The following is a 27,770-nucleotide window of genomic DNA, read 5'->3' as shown; positions in this document are numbered from 1 at the left end:
TAACTTTTGCTGTTGAATTAAGTTAGAAGTAAAAGAGAACAAATAATTTTTCAGTGTCAGTCAAGAGAACAAATTTAAATGACAGTTGAAGGTGTTTGAACAGATTAGAAGCTGAAAGGTACCTGACTGACAGGAAGCACAAAACTGGGCAATGGAAGAGTATACCAAAGTGCTCAAAACATCTACCAAGCAAGAAAAACAATTAGTAAGAGAATACAATAAAAATAATTATCAATACCCATAAATAGAATAAAAATGATAAAATCCATGTAAAATCTCAGACTTTAATTGTGAAATGCCAGACTTTTTAATGTTTCGATGTCTTTTAACTTGAGTTCAATGAAATGTTTGTCATTTGGCGCCATATTAATGTCAATTTCGCTTAAATTGAAACAAAACAGGACACAAGGAAACCTACAAAAGCCAGTGAATCATTTTCTTTGATGCCATCTATTGAGCATCAAGTTGCATGTGGGACTTTATAAGACTGGTTCGTCAAACCCAAGATTACCAACAGAGATTCAGTCAGATATCTGGCAAAGGCTTGGAAACTGAAAGACCAGGGGCCTCATTTATAAAACATTGTGTAGAATCTTTATTAAAAGTGTACGTTTAGCAAAAAAAGAAAAGAAAAGAAAATGGTGTACACCCCCCAAAAAATCCTGATTTATCAAACCATATGCATGAACACCAGCACACAATTTTCCTTTCTCAATCACAACTGCACCTGAACATTTGAGTACATTCAACTATAGTCAATGCAAAGCACCTCATCAATGGTAATCTGTATTTAAGTGAATCAGGTGATTTTTGTTTGATGGTTACCAATAGACACCATGGAGAAAAGAAGCTGTGAAAAAAATAATCAGAAACGGTATTCATAGAGCATGCATTGAGTGTTTAAATCAGAGTTAAAAGCACACATGTTCTCCACATTAAACAAACTTGCTAAAAAGTCAATCTTATTAAACGTTGGATGGCATTTCAACACGTGCTTTGTGTTGAAACTCCTCCCATCTTGGAGGAGGCTGACGCGCGTCTCATCTAAAGGAGGCACTTACACCCCGTCGGCCATTTTGGTTGTATGCTGTGAACAACTAATGACTAATCCACTTGAAAGTTAAGCATTCTTGAGGTTGAACTATAAAATCGCTCCAAGACATAAAAATGTGGGATTCAGGAGAGTAGTAAGCTGGAAGTCCATTACCTTGTTTAGCAGTTCTGCAGCAAATACTGTGATTTAATTAAAAAAAAACAACAACAACAACATAATAGAGAACAGAGAAAATTGAAAAGCCAATATCACCCAAAAAGAATATTTTAACACTGCATTACCAGGACAGACTACATTCAAGCTTTTCTGCACTCCTAGACACTCCAAGTACAGAACAAAATGTATTTGAAGGCTAAAAAGTGGATCTTCCAACATATGTTCCCCTAAATAGGAGTGGTTCCCTGAGGCAGATGCCAGATTGTTGTTGCTCATTGAGCGGTAATCAGGCCTCCACTAGTTGTTGCTCTTACTTTATCTCATGAAGTTACATCCAGGTACTGTCCAGTTACATTAACTAACTCATTTGTGTCAATAAACCATTTATACCTTTTTTTTAACCACATAGTGGTTGCTTGCACAGTGATTTATGATAAAAGAACATGACAAAGGGATGCAAAACAACCACCATACCGCCTTACTGTCATTAAACTGAAGACTCAATAAGGTGGTGACAAGCAAAGATCTGAATATGAAAAAAGTAGAGAAGAATTGTTATGTAGAACTGTTAGAAAACCAAAGGAAGTATATTGTCCTGAATTCAACAGTGGTTAAATTATACAAAGTTAACACTAATTCACTGTATTGAAAGCTGCACTGAGATCCTAAAGAAGGCCTGATTTATCTCAGGTTTGCATTGGAATGCTGTCTGTTCAACGGTCTGCACTTATTAAAATGTATTTTTTATTTTTTTTTTTACTTCTTAATGAGAGGTTGGACCGTCGCATGCGTAAAACAACATGGGACAATACAATTAGCAGACATTAATCATAATGGTGTAAGACTTAATTAACTTAGTAACACTGAAATAATGAGTGTTAGCGCAAATAAAAATGTTAATGGCAATTCATTTTCTTCTCAAGCCTGATACTCAGAGCATGTGGCACAGAGGTGTTGCACCAACTGCGTTACACGCAGATATAAGCTCGTAAATGCAAGTGTAGCCCTTGACAAGACACATGCTGAAGCCGCCGTTTCATTAAATTTCATAATACTAAAATGTTTAGAATACTAAAACGGAGACAAACAAGACGAAGTGACTTTGACACCAGGGAAAAGGATGTAGGATGTTTAATTTCACCCGCATTAGATTAATTACTATGAGTTTGTCGAATTCATTAAGTTGCCAATTCCAGCGCACGAGCAAATGAGTGTAGATAAACGTGGCCCCTGGTAAATTAAAGAGCCCACTCCTGTTTATTCATGGGTTCAGTTACCTTGGCCTCAGAATTTACCAAATGAATGAATGAAATACAGCAGAAACTAGAAATGTTCTTCGGAATTCAAATTCATATTAGCACCACTTTTATGGAACGTCGAGTGGATTCAAGATATATTTCTCTTTACAGTGACTATGAATATCTGACTTGTGACCTTTCAGCACCGGACTGAAAATCCTAATCATCCCTCCTGTCATTCACCCACCTGCTGGATATATCCCTGTGATGTTTGTTTTTAGACACCAGAGAAGGAGCGTGAGGATAAAACTTAGTATATCTGATCAAAGAAAACCTCCCACACGATATTACACAGATTGCAGACACAGAACTCATCTGGTGAGACTGGCCGGGAGCTGGACTGATCAGGGAGTGATCCCTTTCATCAAATTATGCCCCGGTATCGCACGGCTTCTATATCTCCTGTTGAATGACGGATGCACCTTGGCATTCATCTCATGCCGACCGGAAGGTCACTGGTATTTGATTCTGGGCTCAGAGATTAGCAGGGAACTTTGCAAAACATAAAGCAGGTGACATTTTCAGGACAAAGATCCTGAAATCATGAACTACGTTGTGTCTTCGGCTGAGAAATAGTAAAGGAATTTTATATTTAGTTCCTGTCTATTGAGATCTATTATCACGCTGCATGTCTGCATGCTATATTTACCAAAATGATTTCTATAGAAATGAGACACAGAATTCCAGGAAACATGCTGGGAATCACCAGTTTTTATCTAGACAAATTAAATTGTAGTTAGAAGTAAATTATTATTAGGATATTTATATCATAAACATGTTTGAGTAGTTCACATTTGAACTTAATTCCCAGTCACTTGAGGCATAGCTGGAATCCAGTAAAAAAAACAAAGTCGTCGTAGAAGCCATGCAGTGTGCAGAAAAAGGGATGAAGTTGTATCACCTGTTTATTAATCAGTTATAAATCAGGTTTGATTATATTTCCAAATTCATATGAAAAAATATTCTGTCAGTGTGTTTTTATAGTAAAAAAATGAGCAAAAAGAGGAAAAAGATCTCAAGTTCAATCATAAAATCTGAAGGCAAGGCGAATTTATTTATAAAGCACTTTTCAGTGGTAAAACTATTCAAAGTGCTGTACATAAAAAGAGCAAAGAAAGCATTACGGAGACAGGAAAAACGTTGCAGAGGCAAGCAGTTTACATTGGAACAGCAGCAGGTCTGATACAGCAGAAGACAAGTTGGACTACAAAGTTCAATATTAACATTCAAAGGCAAGTCTAAACAAATAGGGTTTTAACCTTGACTTAAAGGAACTCAGGGTTTCAGCACTTTTACAGTTTTCTAGGAGCTTGTTCCAGATTAGTGGAGCATAAGAACTAAATGCTGCTTCTCCATGTCTGGTTCTTGTTCTGCAGAGTAAACTGGAGTCAGAAGACCTTAATGGTCTGGAGGGTTGATGCACTGATAAGTCTGTGATGTATTTAGGTGCTAAGCCATTCAGGGATTTATAGACTGACAGAAGTATTTTAAAGTCTATTCTCTGAGATACAGGGAGGCAGTGGAAGGACCTTAGAACTGGGTTGATGTTCTCTACTTTCTTAGTCTTAGTGAGGACGTGGGCAGCAGCGTTCTGGATCAGCTGCAGCTGTCTGATCCACTTTTTAGGAAGACCTGTGAAAACACCGTTGCAGTAATCAATTCGACTAAAAATAAATGCATGGATTAGTTTTTCCAGATCCTGCTGAGACATCAGTCCTTTAATCCTGGAAATGTTCCTCAGGTGTTAGAAAGCCGACCTTGTAATTGTCTTTAGATGCTTTTGGAGGTTCAGGTCTGAGTCCATCACTACTCCCAGATTTAGGGCCTGATCAGTGGATACTAGCTGAAGCAACTGAAGCTGTGTGCTAACTTTTGATCGCTCTTCTATTGGTCCAAAAATAATTACTTTCAGTTTTGGTTTTATTCAATTGAAGATAATTTTGGCACATCTACGCACTGATGTCGTCTAAGCACTTACTCAGCGTGTGAATTGGTTCACAGTCACCTGGTGTGACATGGTGATGTAGAGCTGTGTGTCGTCTGCATAGTTAAAGGAAGAAAATGTCCAAAGGAACACATTTTTACAATTTCAGAATGTATAAATGATCAATTTTGGAATCTCTAGCTGGATCAAAAGATTTGGAAATAGTTGGAATTGGAGTCCCTTTGTAAAGGTAACTTCTAAAGTCTTTTTCAAGTGTACGGTCTGTGATTTTATCACCAGTGAGCTATCGCGCCATGTTTTGTGCAGAAGAAACTTAGGGAAGTTTTTTCACCCCCTTTTTTCACAACGTCAATTACACACCACACAGATGCTTGTGTCCTGTCTGGGAGTGTAGCTGGTCAATTGGGACGGCCACTTGGTTTCGTATAAATGATTACGCTGGGCGTACAGTCAGAGACTGAAGAGGTTCTGGCCGGACGACAGAAGGCTGGCTGGACGCTTGAAAACTGGAGAACAGGCATCACCCAAATCCTTTGAGAAAGGAGAATTTACATAGGGTGACCCTCAGAGAATGATGAGGCACTGACCGGGCACACAGAGGAATATGATGCATTGGCCAGATTGTGGGTCTAGAGAGGAGGCATCGACTGTACAGTGGGAGGCTAAGGAAGAGGTGTTGACCACACCCTAGATGGCTGTAAAAGAGATGCTGGCCAGATTACTGAAGGGTGGAGCTTTGGGTGCAACTGTGGCTCAGTTGGAAGAGCAGTCATCGTGCAGGTCAAGTTCCTGCTTCCTCCTGCCACATGTCGATGTGCTCCTGGGCAAGACCCTTAGCCAAAAGTTACGTACCAATCTGTGTATCCTTGTGTCAATATGTGCACATTTGTGAGTGTGGTTTGGTGAATACGGCTCTGGTGTGAAATACTCTGAGAGGTTGGTATGTCTAGAAAAGCGCTTAATGAAATTACTCCACTGACCACTTAATTTGGAGGAGGTGGACGAAGAAACATCAGCCAAAACTTTGGAGATTGGACCCTTGCAGAACAGAGAGGAGATTGCCAGCCAGATCCTCAGAGAACAAATGACAGATAACAGCCGCACCCTTGGTTACAGAGCAGGCTTGATTGCAGTGATGGCGGCAATGATTGGGGAGTTACGAATGGTAGTGTGCACAGAGTGTGGAGCAGAGCGCAGTGCAGATTTCTGGCTTCTGTTGTAGCAGACGAGGGATTCTGGCGTGAAGCACAAAGTGGGATGGAGATTTAGAAAAACGCTGAGAGCAATTTGGAGAAGAGCTAAAGAGGTTCCAGAAGCTGCGCAGGTCCCCAGCATGGTGCTTCAGAGGGAATAGGTTTGAGGTGGTGACTGATTAAGGTGGAGTGTGAAAACATCCTGTATCCAGCCCTTCTACAATTTCAGCAATTCAATCAACCTGAAACATGGCAACATGGGTCACTGCCTCAGAAACAATTCAGGCAGTCAGAAGCTGCAATCAGTTGCCTTCTGTGTATGCCTCAGCCGCAGTCCTTGCTGCTTAATGCACCCCTAATGAACTCAGGGGACGGGTAAAAGTCTGCTGGGTCTATTCTGGTCAGATCCATCTGTCTTGTCCTGAAAGTTGATTACGGAAATGCACGCTGAAGGCAGACGGATATTGGGCAAAAATGAGGCTTTAACAAAACAAAGCCCAAAACTCCGAGAACACAAAAAGACAAGCAGTCACATTTGGAGCGCTTCACTAGGAATGTAACCAACAGACCTCTTGACAATGCGTTGTTGTTATTATTTCCAAAAATGTCAGCAAAGTGAAGCAAGGCGGAATGTCTTCTCCATGAGGATCAGATTTCATGAGCTCACAGCCGCACACACACCCCTGCATGTGAGAGACTGAGCTAACGTACAACCCATGTGAACAAGGTCACAAACTCCCTCAGACTAGCTCAAACACACTTCAGACCCATCAAATTAAATTCGATAAAAGGCTTTGCAATCTAGGCAGCATTCTCAGATGAAGATCCGAGGGACCGGGGAGAGAGGGCAAGTACAGTTCAAGTGCAAAGCCACAGGCTCATCTTTCATTTTGGGGCACCGGGGGACACGTTTGTTCGCCGCTGCCACAACCATCAGTCAGCGTTAATGAGCGACGAGTGGTGATTCATTTTTTTTTTTTTTTTTTGCTGCAGTGCTGTGTTGTACAAATCACTTTATGTGCGATTCTTGGGATATTCTCTGTCATGACAAGTGCACTTATAGTGAAAATGTAGCTCCCACACGCAAGCGAGAGAAACGCTCTCAGCCGTTTCTTGAAAGCGGAGGACTTCTGTGAACATTTGTTCGGTAGGAAAAAGTTCTGACGACGTCAGTTCTTCCCTTTGTGCTCATTTGTCAGACGTGAATGTGTCGGATCATAAAACAAATTTTAATTTCAGACGTGATACTGATGAATATTTTAATGGGTGGGAGGCTTCTTGGTTTTTCCCTCAACCCTCAGACTCAGTTGATGGGTATTCCACACCGCTTAATGTCACCGCTGAGCTCCTCATAAGTGATGTCTGTATTTCAAAAATCCACAATTTAAATAGTTAGGACTTGCCTTTAAATTATGTTAAGGCCTCCTTTCTCTCAGCAGTAAAACCATGCTTACTGCGTTTGTTCCTTCTCCCCTTCATACACCTGCTCCTGTGCAAAATGTTTCAATTGGTTCAGCTCCAGCAATGAATCCAACATCAGCTGGAAGGCAGTTGGTTTTGAACGACAACCGTTAACAGTTTTCTGTTTCAGCGACATTTGGGCAGCGCGTTTGTCTATTCAGTCCTGTCTGCCGAGCAGCTTGGAGCAAATTTCCTCCCAGCTTAAACTTATCTAAGTAGCCGTGCGGAACATCAGCCGCTTCGCCTCAAACAGAGCCTCCACTCTGTGATGCTGATCGCCTCGTCAGCAGTTATTAAGCTGAAATCGGCTGTCAATACCTTTTTCACAAAACCCGTCCGGTGCGGTCAGATTGCATCCAGAATGAGTCCGACTCCAGCGGCACAGAGCTGTTGTAAAATCAAAAGTAAACGCTTGTGTGTTTTTCTCCAAATTCAAACCAGGAACTTAGATTCACGTGTTGTTCGCTGAAGCCACAGAGAGGAATCAGTCTGTGCAGAAAATTAACATCTTTCTCCGGAAACAGACACCCGGAGTGCCATCTTTTTCACTTCGTTGGTAAGGAAGTGCAAAAAGCCTTAAAATTTCAGCTTTTATTGCAGTTGCACAACCTTATACTGAATAATTAAAGAGGTTTTAACAAATTCTCTGATGCCAAAATTGCAGACACCCATGCTCTCAATTCTTTGCTTTTTTTTTTTACCAACAGAAGGGTGCAGTCTTCTTCTCTGATAGCTCAAAATGCTGGAGCATACAGAGAAAAGGATCGCTGATATTTCCTCTGTGCATCATCAGGCTAGATCACAGAGATCCCTGGGTCATACATGATCTCTGGTTTTCTGTAGGATTTCAATCTGGGGACTGGTGGCCATGGGTGAAGGTTGATTTTGTGTGCGGGGAACCAGTTCCTGTGCTGATATGGGCCATTCATGGTCCCGGTCATTATTCTGCTGAAGGACCCACTGACATCCCATTTTCAGTTTACATGTCGAGGCCAATAATCTTTATTTAATATGTCCTAGAATTTGAAAAAAAAAAAAAAAGCTTCCCAGAGCCTTCTGAAAGATGCCCGTAGCCTTACAAATCCTCCACCGGGCTTAAAATATACACAATCATTTTCACTTTTGAAGAGTTTCACAAAGGTGTCAGAGCTCATCATTGCACTGAAACAGCAACGGAGAAAGTCACTAAGGATATTCACATGGCCTTAGATCGTGGATTTGTGTCTGTACTTGTCCTTCCAGATCCCAGAGCTGCATTCGAAACAATTGATCACAGCGTTCTTTAGAAAAGGCTTAAGCATGCTGTAGGGATCAAAGAAACAGCATTATGCTGGTTTAAATCACATTTGTGTCTAATGGCAACGCAGTGTCCCATTCACATCCCAGGCGATACAGAAGGTTCACTGATCAGGGAGTCATTACGACTGGCATTTTAAAACCTGCAACAACAGGGAAAGAACATGCATATTGCTTGAGCTTTTTTTTAACTTATCATTTTACAAGCAGTCGCAATAACTGAAGAGTGCCGTATAGTCTGATATTCTAAACATACAATCTAATAACAGTGATTGAGGGTGATTAAAGGAAACACAATTTGATCAAACTAAAAGCGGCTCCTGAACACCTTTGTCTGCAGCTCAATAGGTTATAGTGTCAACCTTCCTGTTGGCTCTGTGCTCTCGTGCTTTGAATAAACAGCAGGACACTTAAACTCCAGTCAGGCCTCTGGTCCCTTATCTAGACTCCCATACTGTACTCGCTCAATGAAGTGCAGGGTTTACAGCTCCATAAAGCCAGAGGACCTTTTAAAGATAACTGTCCGTGCAAGTATACCTTTCTTTTTTTTAAGCTACGCTCAGGTAATAGCTGCAGGGCCCCAGCTGATATCTTCTTCCTGCCTGGCGTTTCTTATCTTCTGACACATAAATTAAGGTCTTCAAGGCATGCATACTCATGTCAGTGTTTGTTATTTGTTTATGCAGATTTTAGCACCACATGCTCCCGCACGGTGTCACCGTATTGTGCGGTGCTGTGTAGGCCCCGAGGACAGGACAGGGACAGATTGAAGGACTACCGGATGAGAGTAAACTCTGCAGCAGATCATCTCTATCTTTTTCATCCGCCGGGCAAAGGTCTAAAAATGTGTGACGTGCCTGTGCTTCAGTGGATGTGAGCCGGTCTCGGTTAAACCAATGATGTAATGGAGCTCGTTGGGAAGAGAAGAAACAGCTTCCTGGGAGAGAAAAAGAAAAAGAAACTGGAATGTGAATGTCAGGCAAAGTCACAGGAGAGTGCTCCATTTCATTCAATAGTGTGCTCAATCCCACCAAGAAAAAAAAAGACAGAAGAAAAGTTACAGTCCAATGGCCATGAAACTATCGATTTCATAGTAAAAAGCCTGCTGGAAAAGCAAGCGAAACATCTCCAGGTCTTGACAAATCGGAGGATGGGTCATTGTTTCATCCTGTTGTTTTCATATTTTTGTAGCATTTTCCACTCCAGTGTGTGGAAATAACATCAGCGGCTACTTCATCAGGCACACCTTGCTAATACTAAGTAGACATGTGCCTTCAGAACTTCCTTAATGCTTTGCAGCATAGATTCAACAAGGTGTTTGAAATCTTCCTCTGAGAGTTTGGTCCCTCCACCGTGGAGTTGCAGCAGATTTGTTGGCTGCACATTTGTGAAGGCAATGGCCATGCCACCATGTTGAAAGTGCTTTGTTGGAGATCTGGTGACTGAGGAGGACTCATTGGAAATATGTTGAACTCATTGTTATGCTCAAGAAACCTGTAAGAGAAAACCTGAGCTATGTGACACAGTGCTTTATCTTGGAAGTAGCCATCAGAAGATGAGAAACACTGTGGTCATACAGGCATGGATGTGGTCAGCAATAATATGTGGGAACACTAGAGTTTAAGCAATCAAAAATTGCCACCAAGGGGCCCAAAGTGTGCTATCAAAATGTCCCCTCCAACATTACACCACCGGCACCGGCCTGAAAGATTAATACAAGGCAGAATGGGTCCATGTTTTCATGTTATCATGCCAAACTGACCCTATTTTGATGGACAATCGCATAAAGGTATTTGTGGAAGCTAAATGAGTTTTTTTTCTTTCGGTTTGGACATGATGGGTTTTTGAGAAATTTCAGCCTACTTCGTGCTGTCAGACAGGTTCTGTGTTAGCAATTTCTTGATTGGACAGGTCTGGCGATAATGAGACCAAGAACTGAATACAGAAATTCAACATGAAATGTGGTGAATAAAAAAATAATTGAAATCGTCATTTAAATCTGCACCAGGTCTTCTTTGTGTGGCACTACAACAGAATAAATCTCTATAGGGATTGCATGGATTGTTTTGTGTTATGGTTTTGACATGTGGCATTAGAAAAAGTTACTGGTTTGTCAGAAGAATGGCTATGTGTTGGGAAAGGGAGAAGGCCACCACTAGTCCAAGTAACATTGCTGAGGCCATGCTCAGAGTAAAAAAAATCCTGTCTCTCTCCCATTCTGATGCGCAGTTTGGACTTCCGAAAGTCGTCTTTACCTAAATCCACTCAGTTGCTGCCACATAATTTGTTCATTTGGTACAAGCAATTGAAAAAAGAAGAAAAAAAAAACAAGCAGTTGAACACATGTACCTAATAAAATGCATAGTTTTACTCCATGATCTGCTGCAAATTGTGACAACTTGTCTGCCAGAGAAGTGATATCACACACTTCATTTTATCAACTGAATGCCACTCTGTTTTAAAGCCCTGTTGAGGCTGATCAATGACATCGGCTATCAGGGGTCACCTCAGCCTTGTGTGCGCTGAGATTGATATGTAGATCGACTGGGAAGCGCTACTTAACCACCGCTATCAGATTTTGATGGATGGAATTGGTCGATCAAGGTTGAGATGGCAATAGTTGACCTCCGCTGTGAATGTGCCACAGAGGGAGATTAATGGGCATTAATAAACCACTCAAAGCAACACTGTTATGGAGTCCGACACAAAAATGGCAGGGGTTAACACGCCTCTTTGCAAAGCTTTGGCCATTGCCGTTCTTCAAACGGAGCCGCCGGAGCCGGGCATGAAAAGGGAAAATATCCAGTGACGGAAATTCATGAATTTGCAAGGACATTGTTCACTTGAAAAAACCCTGCCCTCTAGTATTTTAAACGCCATAAAAATAAGTCACTGATTCCCCCATGATTCACAATGTCGCCGGTGTCTCCTTAGCATGGAGAATATTGCCCTTTTCCAACGTGGTGTGACACACAGCGCCGCTCTACAAACTCCGAAATCAAGGAGGGATACATAAAGGTCACCTGCTGACAGGCACAAGACATATTGCGCCCCGAGGAGGTCCTCTGAGGAGTGATCAACTTGCTGATTTCACCCTCTCCGGTTTGCACATTCTGGAAAATCACCGTCAGCATTCAAGGACAACAGTCATGCTCCAGGAGTCCTTTATGTTGGATAAGATTTCTTTGTCTTTCAGGCGTCATTAATGAAAATTGCCTCAGGCGATAGCATATTATGAGTTTATTGCTATATGGCATAAAACTGCAGACTGTGGGGCATTGTAGTGGCTCATTGATTGTGCTACAGGACAGAAAAATCAATATGATGGTGTGGAAAAAGGGATCAGTCACCTTTCTCAAGGAAATGCAGTGTTTTACAATGAGGAGCTGTCGGCAAGCGTTCCGCAGCGGGAAGTTGGTCAGTTCAGATCATTTACTTAAGCCATGTTAAGAATTCCATGCGTCATTCACAGTGCCTTTCAAAAAGTGTTCACACCACTTAGAAATATTCACTTTATATTACGGCACAACCACAAGCAGTAATAAGTGTAATGTGGTCGACCAACTTCAAACAGGCGTATGTTTGTGAAGTGGAAGGTCAAGTCAAAACTTTGCAGAAATGCCTTTCGCTGCTTTGAAAGTTTGCATAAAATCTGAACGAGTTTGATTGATTTTGTTAGGAACGGGCAGATGTCGTACTACAAAAGACTTTTTATAGCGATTTTCCAGACTCAAGTAGAATTAGGTCTGAACTTTAACCAAGCAAGTCTAACAAATGGTTATGCTATGATTTAACTACTCCACTGTAGCTACCGCTGTATGTGTTGGGTCGTTATTCTTCTGGTGGACCTCTGCCCCGGTCTCACGACTTTTTCAGACTCTTAACAGGTTCTTTTCCAGCTTTGCCTTGATTTTTGTTCCATCAATGACCAGCTTTCAAGCCCCTGCTGAAGAAAAGCGTCCCACATCATAATGCTGCTACCACCATGATGGTATTCAGGTTTTCAGGATGATGTGTCGTAGTAGTTTTTTGACAACACTGAACATTTTGTATATAGGCCAAAAAATGTTTCACATTGATCTCATCTCGGCAGCGCACCACGCCTGAATCTCTGCAGATCCCAACAAGTTCCCATGGGTCTCTCATAGGCTTCTACTTGCCTGGAATACTGTCACTGAACAGCTGTATTTGCACCAAGACACAGGTCAACTTTATCTGCTTAGGCTTAGCAAAGGATTTTATTTTAGGGTATTAACGTTAGCTAAAAAGAAATGTCAAAATGTGAAAATATCCGCAAGGGATTGAAATTCTTTTGCAAGGCATTGTAGATAGCCCTTGTTGGTCTAGCAACATAAAAAAGCATGCATGACATAAAATGATTTGCTAACAAAGCATTTATTGTCTCCTGGCAAAACCACTTAGGAGGAGGTTTGAACCCCAGCACCTCATTACCGAAACAGTTAAATCAGGGTAAAACAAGCTCGCAGATGGAATAAAAGCAACAATCAGAGGCAGATTCGCAAAGCTATTTGTATTCGGTATGTTTGTCCAAGGCAGAGTTCACACGTCCCTCTAACTCTCCAAACTGGAAACAAACACTGACCCATTTCTAAAATAGTTCTCCAAAGCAAACAGTGTGTGCCTGATGTGACGTAGCTTGTTCACATTTAAGTACGGGAGCATTAATTCTGAGGGAACTTTGATGAAAAATGAACAAAAGAAAAAAAAATAGCACTAGATTCTCAAAGACTAGAGCTGTTTGCATCACATGGATGATGTCTAAAACATACCCCTCTGGTGCTGTAATTTTAAAAGAGAGGACAGAGAGGAAAAAGGGGAAAGTGAAATTCAGAAAACAACGTTATGAATTTGGAACGTGTCCAAAAATACCACTTCACACGCAGAGGTCAATAAATCAGTAACGGAGATCTGTGTCTCATTGTGCAACAAAGCTTTGGGGCACTGAGGAATCTCTGCACCTGTCAGCTGTTGGTGGTAGGAAACCCGACAAGGCCTGCAGGGATTGGTGGGTGTGCAAAGGAAGAGACAGTACAAAACTGCACCCAACCCAACTAACAGGACGCAACACCCGTTAAGAAAGCACAAGCATTTGTTTTTTACTATACCTTTGAAACAAGTACAAAACATTTTTGCGCAGACTGCTTGTAATGTTTTAAAATCTGATGCATTTTCTGTCCAGTCACTCCTTTTTATCCTTGAATGAATCAGTTCTGGGGATGAATCATTCGCCTGCCTTGTACAATCTGTTGGGGCGCAGAAAATAAAGTATAGACTTCGAAACGCCAGTCAGAATGTGATTCCTCAGTGATGCTGTCAGATGGTCCTCTCGAGGCTTTGAAGAGAGCCTCGATTTTTGGCAGGACCAACCTGCCAGCTCCCATCTTTTTTCAGGGTTATCAGTTTGTGTTTTGTCTGTTGGGTTGCTCCATTGCTTGTAAAAGTTGTGTAATTTTGCTGGAGGCTCTGAGACGTATCGCTGAATACTGATTTGCTGCGTGAAATTTCAGACATGGCTTTCTATACACTGAAGAGGAGTTCTGTGTATTTGAGTTGAGGATAGAGTAGAAGACTCAGTCAACCTCTTTGGCTCACAAGAAAGAATGATTCACATCAAGGATGGAACTGGTCGTTACCCTGGAGTATCAGGGAGAGAAAACTGACGTTTTTAAAGCATTTCTCAAACGGATGTGGGTGTAACCTATTATGTTGCGGTCAAAGGAAGTGACAGCAGAAAAAGGAAAATACATTTTGTATGTCTTTCCAAGACTCCAAGTGAAGTATATGACACCTTAAAGTGAGAATGCATAGCTCCTTTTGTGCACTGTAAAGTACTCAAACCCTGAAAGGTTCAGCCCCAGATCAGTGCAGGTGGCAGGAAATAAATGATATGACCAAAGGCGGTAGAACTGACGTCCTACAAACCAACAGGCTCGAATCTGAATCAGGTCATTGTCCTGACCAAAATTAGGTCATCACACAGGGTTTGGTGTAAATTAGGCTAAATGTGTGGGAAGGGTGTTAATGGTGGCTTGAAATCAATACCTACTAAAACTTGATCAAACAAATGAGAAAACTAACATCAGTGGTATCAATTTTACCTACAGCCATGTCAAAAACACTCAGCACTGGCAAAACAAAATGTCTTAATGTCACAATTAAAGCTAAAATAAGATATTTCTTAACTTTTTTTTATAAATGTAGTAAATAAAATACACTTAGTGGTGAAGAGTAAACTAGAGTTACCACACATTTTTATTGCATTCCACTTGCAGTGGAACCCTAACCCTACCCCTGCCTCGGAAATCCCAACTGTAACGGGCCGCTATAGCCGGACTTTCCCCTCGGGAAGTCAGAGACACTTTTTAAGGCCGATTGTCGGATCCAACATGGCAGCTCCTCGCATCAACAACAGTAAGCTGCGATGAAACATGTTTATTTTACAAGACACAGATGTAAGAGTGTGTCTAAAATGAAGGTAACATGTAACAGCTGCAACTCTGCACCCAACAAAATGAAAGTGGTGTTTGCACGTGGAAAGTACAGCTTTAAAGGAGGTACTATGAACAAAAACAACAGCTTCCCTGGCCGTCGCCATGATGGAATCCTAATCATTTTTTTTTTTGTGTTCTTATCCTGGGATCCTGACTTCTCCGACTGTATTAACTGGGTTTAGCCAATTCCCAGCTCCTATTCTGGATTTCTGAGGCAACATTATTGTTTATGCAGATTACATCATTGCAACATTTTTCCCACCTCAAATGGGCTAAATCACACACAGGTATGTAACATCCAGTGCACATGATAAAACCATCTTTTCTCAGCATTTCATAGAAAGTTTGCCCCTTTTGAATCTCTCAGACGTTTGGTTTGTTTCACTCCTGGTTGTCTCACCTTAGTGAGATCCACATAGCTATCTGAGGCCTTCAGAATGAAGAATAAAGCCGCTCATGAATTCTGTAAGGGATTAAATAAGGAACAAAATGGAAATTTGCCCTTCCACTGAACAGACAACAGTCCCAAAGTGGAGGACATTTAAAACAGCTGCCAACATGACCAGGCCTGACCCTCCAACCAAATCCAGCCTAAAAGCTGCCCGCCAGGTGCTGAAGGAAGTCTCCAAAAACCCTAAAATGTCATCATGGGACCAGCAGCAGGCTTGTAGTATGGTTAATAGGAAAGTTTATGTCTGTAGTACCAGAAGGAGACTGAACAAGGTTAAATTTCACATTGCGTGGTGTAAGAAAAACAGAGATACTGAGGTTTGCTACAGAAAACCCAGACAAAAGATCAGGACATTTGTATTAATGTTATTTTAGTATGGGAGCTGCACAATACAGCGGAGGAAGGACTTAGGTCGGGTGCTGAGAACAGCGCAGGGGATTGTGGGATACCGTCTGCAGGATTTGGACTCAGTTTATGCAGCACGAGTACCAGAGAAGGGCCTAAGCCATCATCACTGATCCCACCCACCCAGGCAATGCACTGTTTGCCCCTCTCCCACCAGGTAAACGTTTCAGAAGCATCAAATCCAGAACTAATGAACTCAGAGACAGCTTCTTTACAAAAGATGTGAGGGCTATTGTCCCCCGCTGAGAAGTTTGTGGTCCATCAAGTTAGAATCCCACTACTGTTATTGCCTATTTACACACTGTTATTCTCAGGAATATCAAATTGCACATTTCTGTAAATGAAGCCTCAAGATCACTGCCCAAAAATTATTTCATTAATTTAGATTCATGAAAGAGAGACTGGTCCGAGTAACATAGCTCATGTCACTTGCAAAGGGACAGATATCAGAACCCTGGGACTCTGATATGAACTTGCATGCTCTAATGTAAGAAAAACATGGTGATAATCAAAGATTTAGTCCAAAACTGAATTACTGTGACACCAGAAGAAAGGAATCGCTGGCCATAAACTAAAATCAACATTCCCAGGAAGACTACATGAACCAAATGTGCCGCATGGAGACGGAAGTGTCATGTTTTGGGGATCCTTTGCTTCAGCAGGTCCTGGCCGGCTCACCATCACAGAGCCAAATATGCATTCTGATGTGTATCCGATGGGGATTGAGGAAATGTGAGACTGTCTATAATAAATAAATAAAAATAAAGCAACAGTGAAGCTGGACTCTGCAACATCATAATGACCCAAAACATACCAGTGAGTCCACGACAAATGGGTCCCAGTCCCTGAAAATGTCAAATGAGTTAAGACCCAGATCTCATTGAGATGCTCTGAGGGGACTTGAACGACTGGTCGACGGCTACAGGAAGCGTCTCATTCAAGGTCTTTCAGGCAAATGAGGTTAAGACAAGCTGCAAAGGGGTTGGCTGTCCCCATGTTTCCTCAGCCAGAATACACATGCTTTGTGTGTTAACATGTTTAATTAGTAACCTCAAGGTCAATATTTGGTGCTTGTCTTTCTTTCCCAGAAAGAAATTAAATAACACGTTTAGAAATCAATATTTAAACCTTTCCTATTAAACAACTGTGTGTTTAAAGGAGTATCTAATTTTTTTTCAGATGACTAATCAAGAATAAAAGAAGCCTTTTGGATAAGAAACACATTTCAACACTTAAAGCTGTTCAAACTGTGAACCTTCATCAGCACATTGGCCGTTTGTTTGATTTTCGGTTGACTTTAAAGCCATAGTTGGTAATTCTGGTCAGAAAAACTTTTTGTTATACTGTGTAAAACCGTCCTTCCATCCTGAAAGTAGTCATAACATTATGTATTCCCAAAAAGGAGGTTAAAAAAAAAATCATTCTTTCTCTGTGGGATCTGCAGGCCTGTAAAAACTTATCTGCCGTTCTGTCCAAAGGTCAGGGATTTGTCAGAGTTTTGTTCCTACTATCTCACCCTTAGTACTCTCCCCCCTCTGTCCCTCAAGTTCTGGTGGAATCCCCTTATCTACTGGTTGTCCCACATGCCAAACATTCTGACACACTCACATAATGCCAGTGTCCGTGCTCTTTCCTTCAGAGTTTCCGCTTGCTGGCTGCGCATTCCAGTGTTTATGTATCGGGTTAGCTTAGCGGCTAGGTTAGCGGTAAGCTTAGCAGTTAGCCATTCATTGTAATTCTGCTGCTCTGACCATAGACTTTGAACATGGCTGAGAGTCGCGAGAAGCAAACCACGTTCATGTTTATGAGACCTCAGTAGAAATAAAGAGCAGAGTGGATTTGGGAGATTCTTTTCACATGAACCCCCTGAGGAGCGGAAGAGCAAGCTAAGACGGTCTTGCGCATTCGCAGTTATTCAAAAAGGGACTTGGGGAAACTTCCGGGAAAATCGACAACTTTACCTTTAAAACTAAACAAGACAAGACTGACAACAGAAAGGTTAGGATGGTGAGCATTATTTCTGCTTCCGTGCTCTAAAGATGTAAGAAGATAATTTAGGAGAAAGAAACCAATGTTAACCCAAATCTAAATCAACTAGTGTGTGCATATTGTTGGCATAGTGTGCTTTGCAAAAGGGTTCATACCGCTTGATCTTTCTCAGGTTTTTAAGTTACAACCAAACACCATACAAGTGTGCACAATGTTGAAGTGGCAGCACTTTCATATTTTCATTGGTAAAGATACCAATAGAACCTTGTAGTATTGTGTTAAACTACTTCCTTCAAAGTCAGTTATTTACTGTATCATGGCAAATATGAAAAGGCTCAAAAGGAGCAAACACTTTTGCAATGACCTGTGTGTGTGTAATTTGTAAAGAAAAGATGACATTTATGTGTGAGCAACACATTAAGTCCAGTGTCTTCAATGTGATTTCTTTTCTGATTCCATCAGTGCAAGGTTTGTCTGTTAGCTCGTTCATCCATGGATGGTTTCATCCTGCGTGGATGGAACCGTACACACGGTGCTGGAACATTACACAGTAAATCCTACAGATTAATAACAAAGTCAGACTCAAAGAGATAAAAACACATGCTTCAGTGCTTACAGAGAAAATACTCAGAGGAATTCCCATAGATTCTCACACTGTGTAATGATACAGTGATTCATGAAGCACAATGCTGGCTGACAAGGAAGAACCAAAAGAGGTGTGCTCACACATAGCTGAGACTCATCAGCCCCTCGCGCCTCTCCCTTCTCCTCTGGTGTGTGGATGCTGTGTCCTACAGGGCCTGAGGGGGGAGCAAATGAGACGAGACGCAGACGGTCAGCTCCGTGTGGGGTGGGCAGAGGCACGGATGCAGGGAGAAAGGTGAGGGATAGAGCATGAAAAAGATGAGAGAGGACAGAAAGTGGTGAGAGAGAGAAACGGCGAGGGAGAGAGGAGAGACAACAGAGGAAAATGGGGCAAAAGGGAAAGAGGGGCTGTGGACGTTGTTGTTCGCGGATAAATCGCTGCTAAGTGACGGAGCAATGTGTGGACTATCCTGCAGCACACATGACATTTAGAGTTTAAATGAGGAGCAGCGGTGTGCTCATCCAAGCAGGTTTTACAGACAGTCTAATTTCAGGTTTGTGGTTGTTTGATGGCGAAGGATGATGGTGGTTTGCAGCTTTTAAGGAAGTAGACTCCTCATTATGTTAGAATACTCTGACAGAAAATAGTTTTGTTAAAAGGTACAGGGTAAGGGGCAATGGGAGTGTATTATATAAAGTCTGTGCCAGCGGTAATCACATCTGCAGCACCCTCCATACTTATTTGGACCTTAAGACTTAATATATTAATAAATTAATCCTTTATTGCATCATTTATTGCTTTTATTGTGTTAATTTCACTACGTTTTAATTAATGGAAAAAGAAATAATGTCACAGCTAGCAGAACGCCAGACCAGGTGTACCTACTACGAAGAATAAATGACAGAGAACAAAAAGTTAAAAGCTTAAATGACAACAAGCAATGCAAATTGGAGAACAGTAGGAGAACTCAGCAGAGTGAGATAAATAGACCCTGATGTCCTCCAGCAGCCTTAACTGGAAGTTGGTTCCACAGGAGAGGAGCCTGATAGCTAAAGGATCTGCCTCCCATTCTACTTTTAGAGACTCTAGGAACCACCAGCAGACCTGCAGTCTGAGAGCGAAGTGCTCTGTTAGGAACATACGGGGTAATCAGAGCTCTGATATATGATGGAGCTTGATTATTAAGGACTTTATACGTTAGAAGGAGAATTTTAAATTCTATTCTTGATTTAACAGGAAGCCAATGAAGGGAAGCTAAGATTGGAGAAATATGATTATAATATAATATAATCTCACGTATAAACTCTTGTTGATTTTCATCAGAACTCTTGCTGCAGCATTTTGGATCAGCTGAAGACTTTGAACTGCATTTTGTGGACTTACTGATAGTAAAGAATTACAATAGTCCAGCCTTGAAGTAACAAATGCATGGACTAGTTTTTCAGCATCACTTCTGGACAGAATGTTTTTAATTTTGGTGATATTCCGGAGGTGAAAAAAGGAAACTCTGGAAACCTGTTTAATATGGGATTTAAATTACGTGTCTTGGTCAAAGATAACACCAAGATATTTTACTTTATTACCAGAGGCCAAGTTAATGCCATCCAGATTAAGTGATTAAGAAGTTTCTTTTTTGAGGACTCTGGTCCAAAGATTATAACTTCTGTCTTGTCAGAATTTAAAAGCAGGAAAATTAAAGTCATCCAGGTTTTGATGTTATCAAGACATGACCGCAGTCAAATTAATTGGCTTCCTATCTCCTTACCCACCAGTGCATCCATTGTGACCCCCCCCCCCCCTCCACAAGGGCCTTCTCACCCCACAGACCTCAACACGTACCCTCTGCTCTGCCTCAACTTCTCTCCTGAAACCAACCAAGACAAAGATCCCTACAACGCAGGAGATCGGGCTTTCTGCTCAGGTGCTTCCAGTCTGTGAGCTTTTGATTGAACTCTTGCCCCTATTCCCTATTATCTTTGTTTGTTTTATCTTTTTACTTTTTATCCTCTCCATGTGTTTTTATTTTTAGCACTTACGTGTTTTAACAAGTAGCACTTTGGAAACTGCATGAATATAAAGTGCATTACAAATTAAATGTATTATTATTATTATTATTAGTGCATTCTAGCACCAGGCCATATCTTAAAAACAACACACATACTTTGTTTATGTGACAGAACTTGACGTTAAACAAACTGGTTTAAGAGCATATTTTTACATACATCATCATAATGTGGCAAGAAAAGGAACAACGTGGTACCAGGTTTATAAATCAATTCCCTAACAGCCATAATTATCTACCCTAACAGGTCTAATGGGTCACCAGTTTACCTCCTTTTCACCAACATTAACTTTTGCAAGGATTTTTTCCCCATTTAGTTTGGCTTGTCTTGCGAAGGGAACATGGAGACGTTCTGAGCTTCTCATCCCTTGCTGTGCAACCAAGCTGTGATGGATGTCATGTTTCCTCTGGAGGTTTTTTTTTTTTGTTTATGACAGTCACTATCCATTTCAGTGCATATCGGCATTGCACAGTGTGCTGTTACGCAATGGGCTTGTTGTCTTGCACAGAATTGATTTATGCACCTTTCTGTAATGGATTTTTTTTTTCCCCCTCCGTGTGTTTTGTTTTGTTCGGAGCCCTTGCTCATTCTCTGCTCTGACCCCAGGTTCTAATGTAGAATGAGATGCTATCCCAGAACATAATAAAGTGCCTGTAACAACTTTCCAGCCCGCAACGTGTCTGTGCTGACATTTGTTGTGGGTTTTTACTCCCTCTGGCTCAGAAAGCCGCTGTGAGAAAAGGCTCATGTGTGTCGGTGTTTGAGGGCAACATTAAACACATAAGTCTCGTGTTTCATTTTTCTTAAAGGAACCTGAAACATTTAAGGGTAAAAACAGCGACCAAAAAAAACCCCTCATTGCTTATAGAGATCTGTAGCTGCCATTGCGATATTACAAATCGCCCCCCGATTGAAGCCACTGATTATAGTGAAACTGCAATGGCTGGCAGTGATTTCACAGAAATCTGAGTAACGCTTGTTAATTTGTAAATGTGTAACACATTCCGTGGCACAGCGACAATATCTTAAAATAATTTCTATGGTAATGTTTTTACCCATCACCCATCACGCTTATTTGCAGTCAAAGTCTCGAAATAAATATACTAGGTGTATGTTATTCACAGTGTGTCTGTTTACGCTTTTCGTATGTCTTTTTTCACCAAAGCATACAGTTCCAGTTGAAGTCACACTGATGTTTACGAAAAGTTCAATTTGATAGTAAAGCAAAGGTTTTTTTCTGGCATGCTGCCTAAATGACTGATTGGCAAATGGATTGACCCCAGTCCTTGCTGCACCTCTCCGAGCTTTGGGATTGCTTTCACGTCCCTTACCATCCTCCTAATAGAGCAGAATATTTTATTTGCAAAATTTCTCTTTGCTCCGGTTCACATTACAGTTCATCCAGCCATGCATTTTCTGACACGTCTATCCCTCGTGGGGTCGCGAGGGGGTTGCTGGTGCCTATCTTCAGCTGTCAATGGGCGAGAGGCGGGGTACGCCCTGGACAGGTCACCGGTCTATCGCGGGGCAACACAGAGACAGACAGGAGAAACAACCATTCTCGCAAGACAAGGCGAGACACAATATTCAGTTCGCAAGAATGAGATAGGGTGAGATTTTCTTAATACTTCCAGGAAATCTCAGTTTTGACTGGTAGCATGTGCTGTGATTGTGATGTGCCCCCTGGTGTCTGGCCAACGGTCATTAAAGTGATGCTTTCTAACTCTGTCAGCGTTCGGGCAACTTCAGCCTTTCACTTCTTGTATAGATCATGGATGACTATGCTGGAAAAACAGCACACACGTTGGGATGCCGTAACTTGGTTCTAACATCTGAAGAAGTCTCATTGATCCATGATTTGCCACAGCAGAAAATGCAAAAAAAAATACCTATTCCCATGCAAATGCTCTGTCACCATTTATCATTTCTACTGGAAACCCAACAGCTGACAAACAAATGATGAGTAGTTGGAGCATCTTCTGTCCCACCTTCATCTGGCAAAGCCGTGCTAGGCCTAGCTGGAGAAAGCATTCACCTCTGCAATAAATATTGTTATCTTTTAATATTGTAAGATTTCTTACAATGAGTTTCTGTTACACTTCTATTAATCACTAAAGGTTCTGCATATAAAACGTATCAATAAGTCTGAGAATGTCCAACGTACATCAACACGACAACATACTTAAAGAATGATAAGGGACCATTAGCTGCTGTTTAGATAAGGACAGCCAAGGCAATTAAGGTCAGTGCATAGGAAATTTGCAATTTATCCTGAAATGTACCGTTAGGTGGATGTTGCTCTTTTTAACCTCTTGAAATGTAGCAACATATTTTAAATCAAAATTCCATCCTAACAGAAAAACTAAAATTAAGAAATAACCTAAAACTAAAATCAAGAAATGACAGACCAGTGCTGCGTTCTCAGGGCTCCTTATCTGAACATGCACTTGTTGTAAGCACACGCTCGGATGAACTTATATCTGGTGGCTGCTGCCCCAGAGAAACAGTGTGGGAGGATGTCACTTGATTTGTTACTCATTACTAGCTGGGATTAGTTCAAGAGCAAAGCAGTGATGAATCTTTCCTGCCTTAATCCCTGCATCTCAAGCCCCACAACCCAAGACTCGACAATGTGCCATTAGCTTGGCCTGTGCAGCCATCCGCCTTGTTGTTGCATGAGAAACAGGAAAACTTATCTTTCCCCTGAATACAAACGCCCACAACAAAACTCCGCCGGCTCTTAGAGAATAGGCTGATGGAGATGTCAATCTGTTCAGCACTACACTTGATATGGGCTGAATGCACATGAGCCAATGACAAATTGCTTTTCGTAAGAAGGTCCACCTGGAGATAAAAGCCTCAAGTTCACTCCACATGAGCAGGAGGGACTGATTTATTAAGAGGTAAAGATGCGTCTTTGCATCGACAGGCACTTCATCAGGCCGCAGAATGGCTTTCACGGTCAACCAAAAGGCAGGGGTGATTGGCAGCCTCTGTGTTCAAGGTCTCTGCATGGCCTATCTTTGCAAGGTTGCGTTAGACTGGTAGACATTTAAAACAGAGTAATTCATCCATGTTAAAAAGGTTAATCAGGCAACACTCAACAAATTATATGTATAACTGAAACTTAATACGACAATGTTTCATAGAAAAAGGATTAATCCTGATGAATCCAATCAATTACTTCGACTGCAGTCATGTCTTAATGACTTTAAAAGCTGGATGACTTTAAATTTCTTGCATTTATAATCTTTGGACCAGAGTCCTCAAAAAAGAAACTTCTTAATCAGTCACTTAATCTGGATGGCATTAACTTTGCCTCTGGTAATAAAGTAAAACGTCTTGGTATTATCTTTGACCAAGATATGTCATTTAAATCCCATATTAAACAGGTTTCCAGAGTTTTCTTTTTTCACCTCCGGAATATCACCAAAATTAGAAACATTCTGTCCAGGAGTGATGCTGAAAAACTAGTCCATGCATTTGTTACTTCAAGGCTGGACTATTGTAATTCTTTACTATCAGGTAGTCCACAAAATGTAGTTCAAAGTCTTCAGCTGATCCAAAATGCTGCAGCAAGAGTTCTGATGAAAATCAACAAGAGTTTATACGTGAGATTATATTATATTATAATCATATTTCTCCAATTTTAGCTTCCCTTCATTGGCTTCCTGTTAAATCAAGAAAGGAATTTAAAATTCTCCTTCTCATGTATAAAGCCCTTAATAATCAAGCTCCATCTTATATCAGAGCTCTGATTACCCCGTATGTTCCTAACAGAGCACTTCGCTCTCAGACTGCAGGTCTGCTGGTGGTTCCTAGAGTCTCTAAAAGTAGAATGGGAGGCAGATCCTTTAGCTATCAGGCTCCTCTCCTGTGGAACCAACTCCCAGTTAAGGCTGCTGGAGGACATCAGGGTCTATTTATCTCACTCTGCTGAGTTCTCCTACTGTTCTCCAATTTGCATTGCTTGTTGTCATTTAAGCTTTTAACTTTTTGTTCTCTGTCATTTTTTCTTCATAGAAGGTACACCTGGTTTGACGTTCTGTTAGCTATGACATCATCCAGGGAAGACAGATCACCCGCTATTACCATCTAATGTAGAACAGATTCCTGGATCAATGTGAGCTTCTGTGCTTTTCTGGCTCTGCTCTGTCTTTCCTGACCCCCAGTGGGTCGAGGCAGATGAGCGTTCACACTGAGCCTGGTTCTGGTTCTGCTGGAGGTTTTCCTCCCTGTTAAAAGGGAGTTTTTCTTTCCACTGTCGCTTCATGCATGCTCAGTATGAGCGATTGCTGTAAAGCCATCAACTATGCAGACGACTCTCCCTGTAGCTCTACGCTCTTTCAGGAGGAGTGAATGCTGCTTGTCAAGACCTGATGCAACCTGCTGGGTTTCCTTAGAGAGGAAACTTTCTGACCAATCTGATTGAATTTGACTTTGGAAAGTGCCTTGAGATGACATGTTTGATGAACTGGCGCTATTAAATAAAATTGAGTTGAATCGAATCCTCACATCTGTTATCATCCACAGCACTTTCGTAAAAAAATTACTTTGAATAATATTTTATTATGTTTATGCTTTTGTGTTAAGCAGGCTCTCTGTACATTTCTTATGTCCAAATTCCCTATAGTGTCAATTTTTTAAATTTGGAATGCTTTGAATTTATGGCAGATATTTCTATCAAAGTAAGACTTTAAATGTGAAACCTGAGGAGAGGAATGGAATGGATGGATGGACGGCTGGAGTACAAACAGATAGGCAGATTAATGACTATATGGATAGATAGATGATGAACAAATGGTTAATTGGTCTTTAAATGACAGGTATTTGTCTTCCCTTCCTTATTATACCAGTCTTTTAAAAAGTGACTCATTTCATGGTGGTGATGCTAGAGCCTTGAACAGAACATTAGCACCAAAACTGTGAAAGGAGAATATTTGTTGTGAAAAAATAAATTATTTGGTGGAGGCTTGGCTGAATGATGAAGGAAATGAGTTCAATTAATCATTTCTATTGTTACATAATTTGTGGATTATTGTAATAACCCTTTCAGTGAGACATCTTTAATGAGCAATTCATTACTATTTATTGGTATCTCCCCCTTCAGCATGGTTTTGTAATGAAGAAATATTAGTGACAAGTATCCAAACAAGCCTTTTATTCATCAACTGAGAACCAGATGTGATGTCCTTCTATCGGTTTAATTCATCACTGGGAAGAAAGGTGAATTGAAAAGAGTGGAATAAATAAAAAAGCAAAAACGCAGCACCAAAACAACATAGCATCAAACAAGCATGGACAAGCTTAGCATGAACAGAAAAGTATAATCTAGCAAGGTGAAAAAGAGAAATGGGAGCTTAAGTAGCAAGGCAAACAGGTGGGAAGAATGGGTGTGATGAGAAGGCAACAGGTGGACAGATATACGGGGGAAAACTACAAGGAAAACTTCACAAAATATAACAAATAAATCAGGAAGTTTCAATAATAACCTACTAAGGAAAACCCCAAACAATAATGAACATTGAAATGAGAACTAAAGAAAGCTAGACTGCACTAAAGCTAAACAGCAAGGAAAACAGTCCAAAAAATAAAAATAAAAACTCCAGTACCTCTAAATCATGACACTTACCAGGTATTTTCACCAACCTCTCATTAAACCTGCTGTTTTAAGTAGCAAGTAGTAAGTTCTGAATGTGCCAGATACTTTCATAGAAACATAGGGTTTACTTTCACTATATCAGAGGTGTCCAACATTGTCAAATGCCAAAAAGTATAATACAAATTATCAAAAGAAAACATATTCTGAATTGTTTTTAACTGCACCGCAAAATATGAGCATGCAAAATTTTAAATACCCAAATTAGTCCGATTTTGTGTGGGAAAGGAATGCATAAATAGCTGTAGACCAAACACTTTTAAAGGGTTTTGCACATTTGCTGTTTCAAAAGATAGGCATACAATTTGCAAATTCATTTTTGGCTTGATTGAAAAAAATAGTTTTATCCATTTTCAGCAATATGATCAGGCTTTGGTCGGTCTCTCTTTGAAAGCGTTTGCTGCATTTAGCCAATTTTAATAAATTAATTAAAAGCAGGTTGCGGTGGACCAACCTCTGTATTTGACTGACACAAAGTCAGTCCAGGGGCCGGAAATTTTAGACCCCATGCCCTAATTTAGCAGGTTGATCCTGGAATTTTAATTTCTAAAATGTTTGAAAACTAAATGGTAAGTTCTTTGTTCCAGGAAAAACAACCAGTAAAGTAAATTTAAGTTCTAGGAAAGTACCTGGAAGTCAGTTCCAGAAGGTCCTTGGTAAGTTTCATAAAGTCTTAGGCAGAAGAAGATTAACAGATAAGTTCAGGGAAAGTAAGTCCCTGGAACTCCTGAAACCGAGGCTGAGTGGCACTTGGTGCCTGCAGGGGGATTGTTGCTGTCAAACCAAAACTCTGCCTTCACCAGAAGACAAAAAAGATGCACAAGAAAAGTAGGAAAAAAAAAGATAATCTCACTCTTTTGTAGTTGTAAAACTATATTTCCCTGCTGGTATTTTTCAGTTAATGATTGACTGGGGATTTGAAGTGAAAGTGGTTTTGAGACTTTGTGTAAAGAGGTGACAACAGAGACGAGAGCGGGATGATATCTAAACCGAGCGTTCTGGCTTCCTTTAATAAGCCGGCCTCCTGCTGTGAGTCTTGGGGTAATACTGGGAGGGGGGGGGGGGCCCTTTCAAGTTACACAAAACTTACATATTCACTCGCTGAAAGAAGGATATCTGTGCACTGTTGTTAATGGAAGAATGTGGATCATGACGAACAAAGGGGAAATAACGATTATCATTAATGTGCTTTGAGGGAGGGGGGCCAAGTCAACGAGAAGGCTTTTCAGCCGCCTCTTTAGAGTCACTGAAGAGTGATGCGTCTCCCAGCAGACTGTTATTAATGTTCCATCAGGGACCTCTGCAAAGCTACTGCACTGAATAATAAATTTAATGATGTTTGTTCTCTGTGATGACATGTCTACAGTCTGAAGAACCACTTAGTATTAAACCAGCACTCAACTGCAGTCACCAAACCACTTACACGGCACCCCCTCATTTTGTCATTCACAGCAGTCATTGGGAATATATTTCACGTTATAATATTTCTGTCAAAAATTGATTTTTCTACCTTTCAAAATTATAGTTGATGATGGCATTTCCTTTGCTCTTTCTTTTTTTTTCCCGTAGTCGAGGATAAAGTACAGTGACAATAATTTTTTTTTTTTTCTTTCTCATTCCTCCCAAAACCGCTTTGAATTTCAAGCAACGTGACCTTTTTAACATTCCCGCCTCTCCACAGCCGCACGACGGTCCAGCAGGA

General features: G+C 40.9%; 1 long non-coding RNA gene across 2 annotated transcripts in view; it reads right to left on the bottom strand.

Moving 5' to 3' along the window:
- Positions 1 to 9,102: 9,102 nt before the first annotated feature.
- LOC118556999 overlaps positions 9,103 to 27,770 on the bottom strand; it is a 50,683-nt gene continuing 32,015 nt past the window's right edge. For both annotated transcript variants that reach the window (XR_004927534.1, XR_004927533.1), the window contains exons 2-3: positions 18,487 to 18,560; positions 9,103 to 9,340 (exon numbers count right to left, since the gene is read on the bottom strand). This is a non-coding gene — a long non-coding RNA (uncharacterized LOC118556999). The remainder of the gene's footprint in view (positions 9,341 to 18,486; positions 18,561 to 27,770) is intronic.

This window comes from Fundulus heteroclitus, chromosome 21, assembly GCF_011125445.2.
Source record: "Fundulus heteroclitus isolate FHET01 chromosome 21, MU-UCD_Fhet_4.1, whole genome shotgun sequence".
Taxonomy (NCBI): domain Eukaryota; kingdom Metazoa; phylum Chordata; class Actinopteri; order Cyprinodontiformes; family Fundulidae; genus Fundulus; species Fundulus heteroclitus.
Note: the sequence above shows the minus strand (reverse complement) of the source record. Positions and strands in the feature narration are given on the sequence as shown.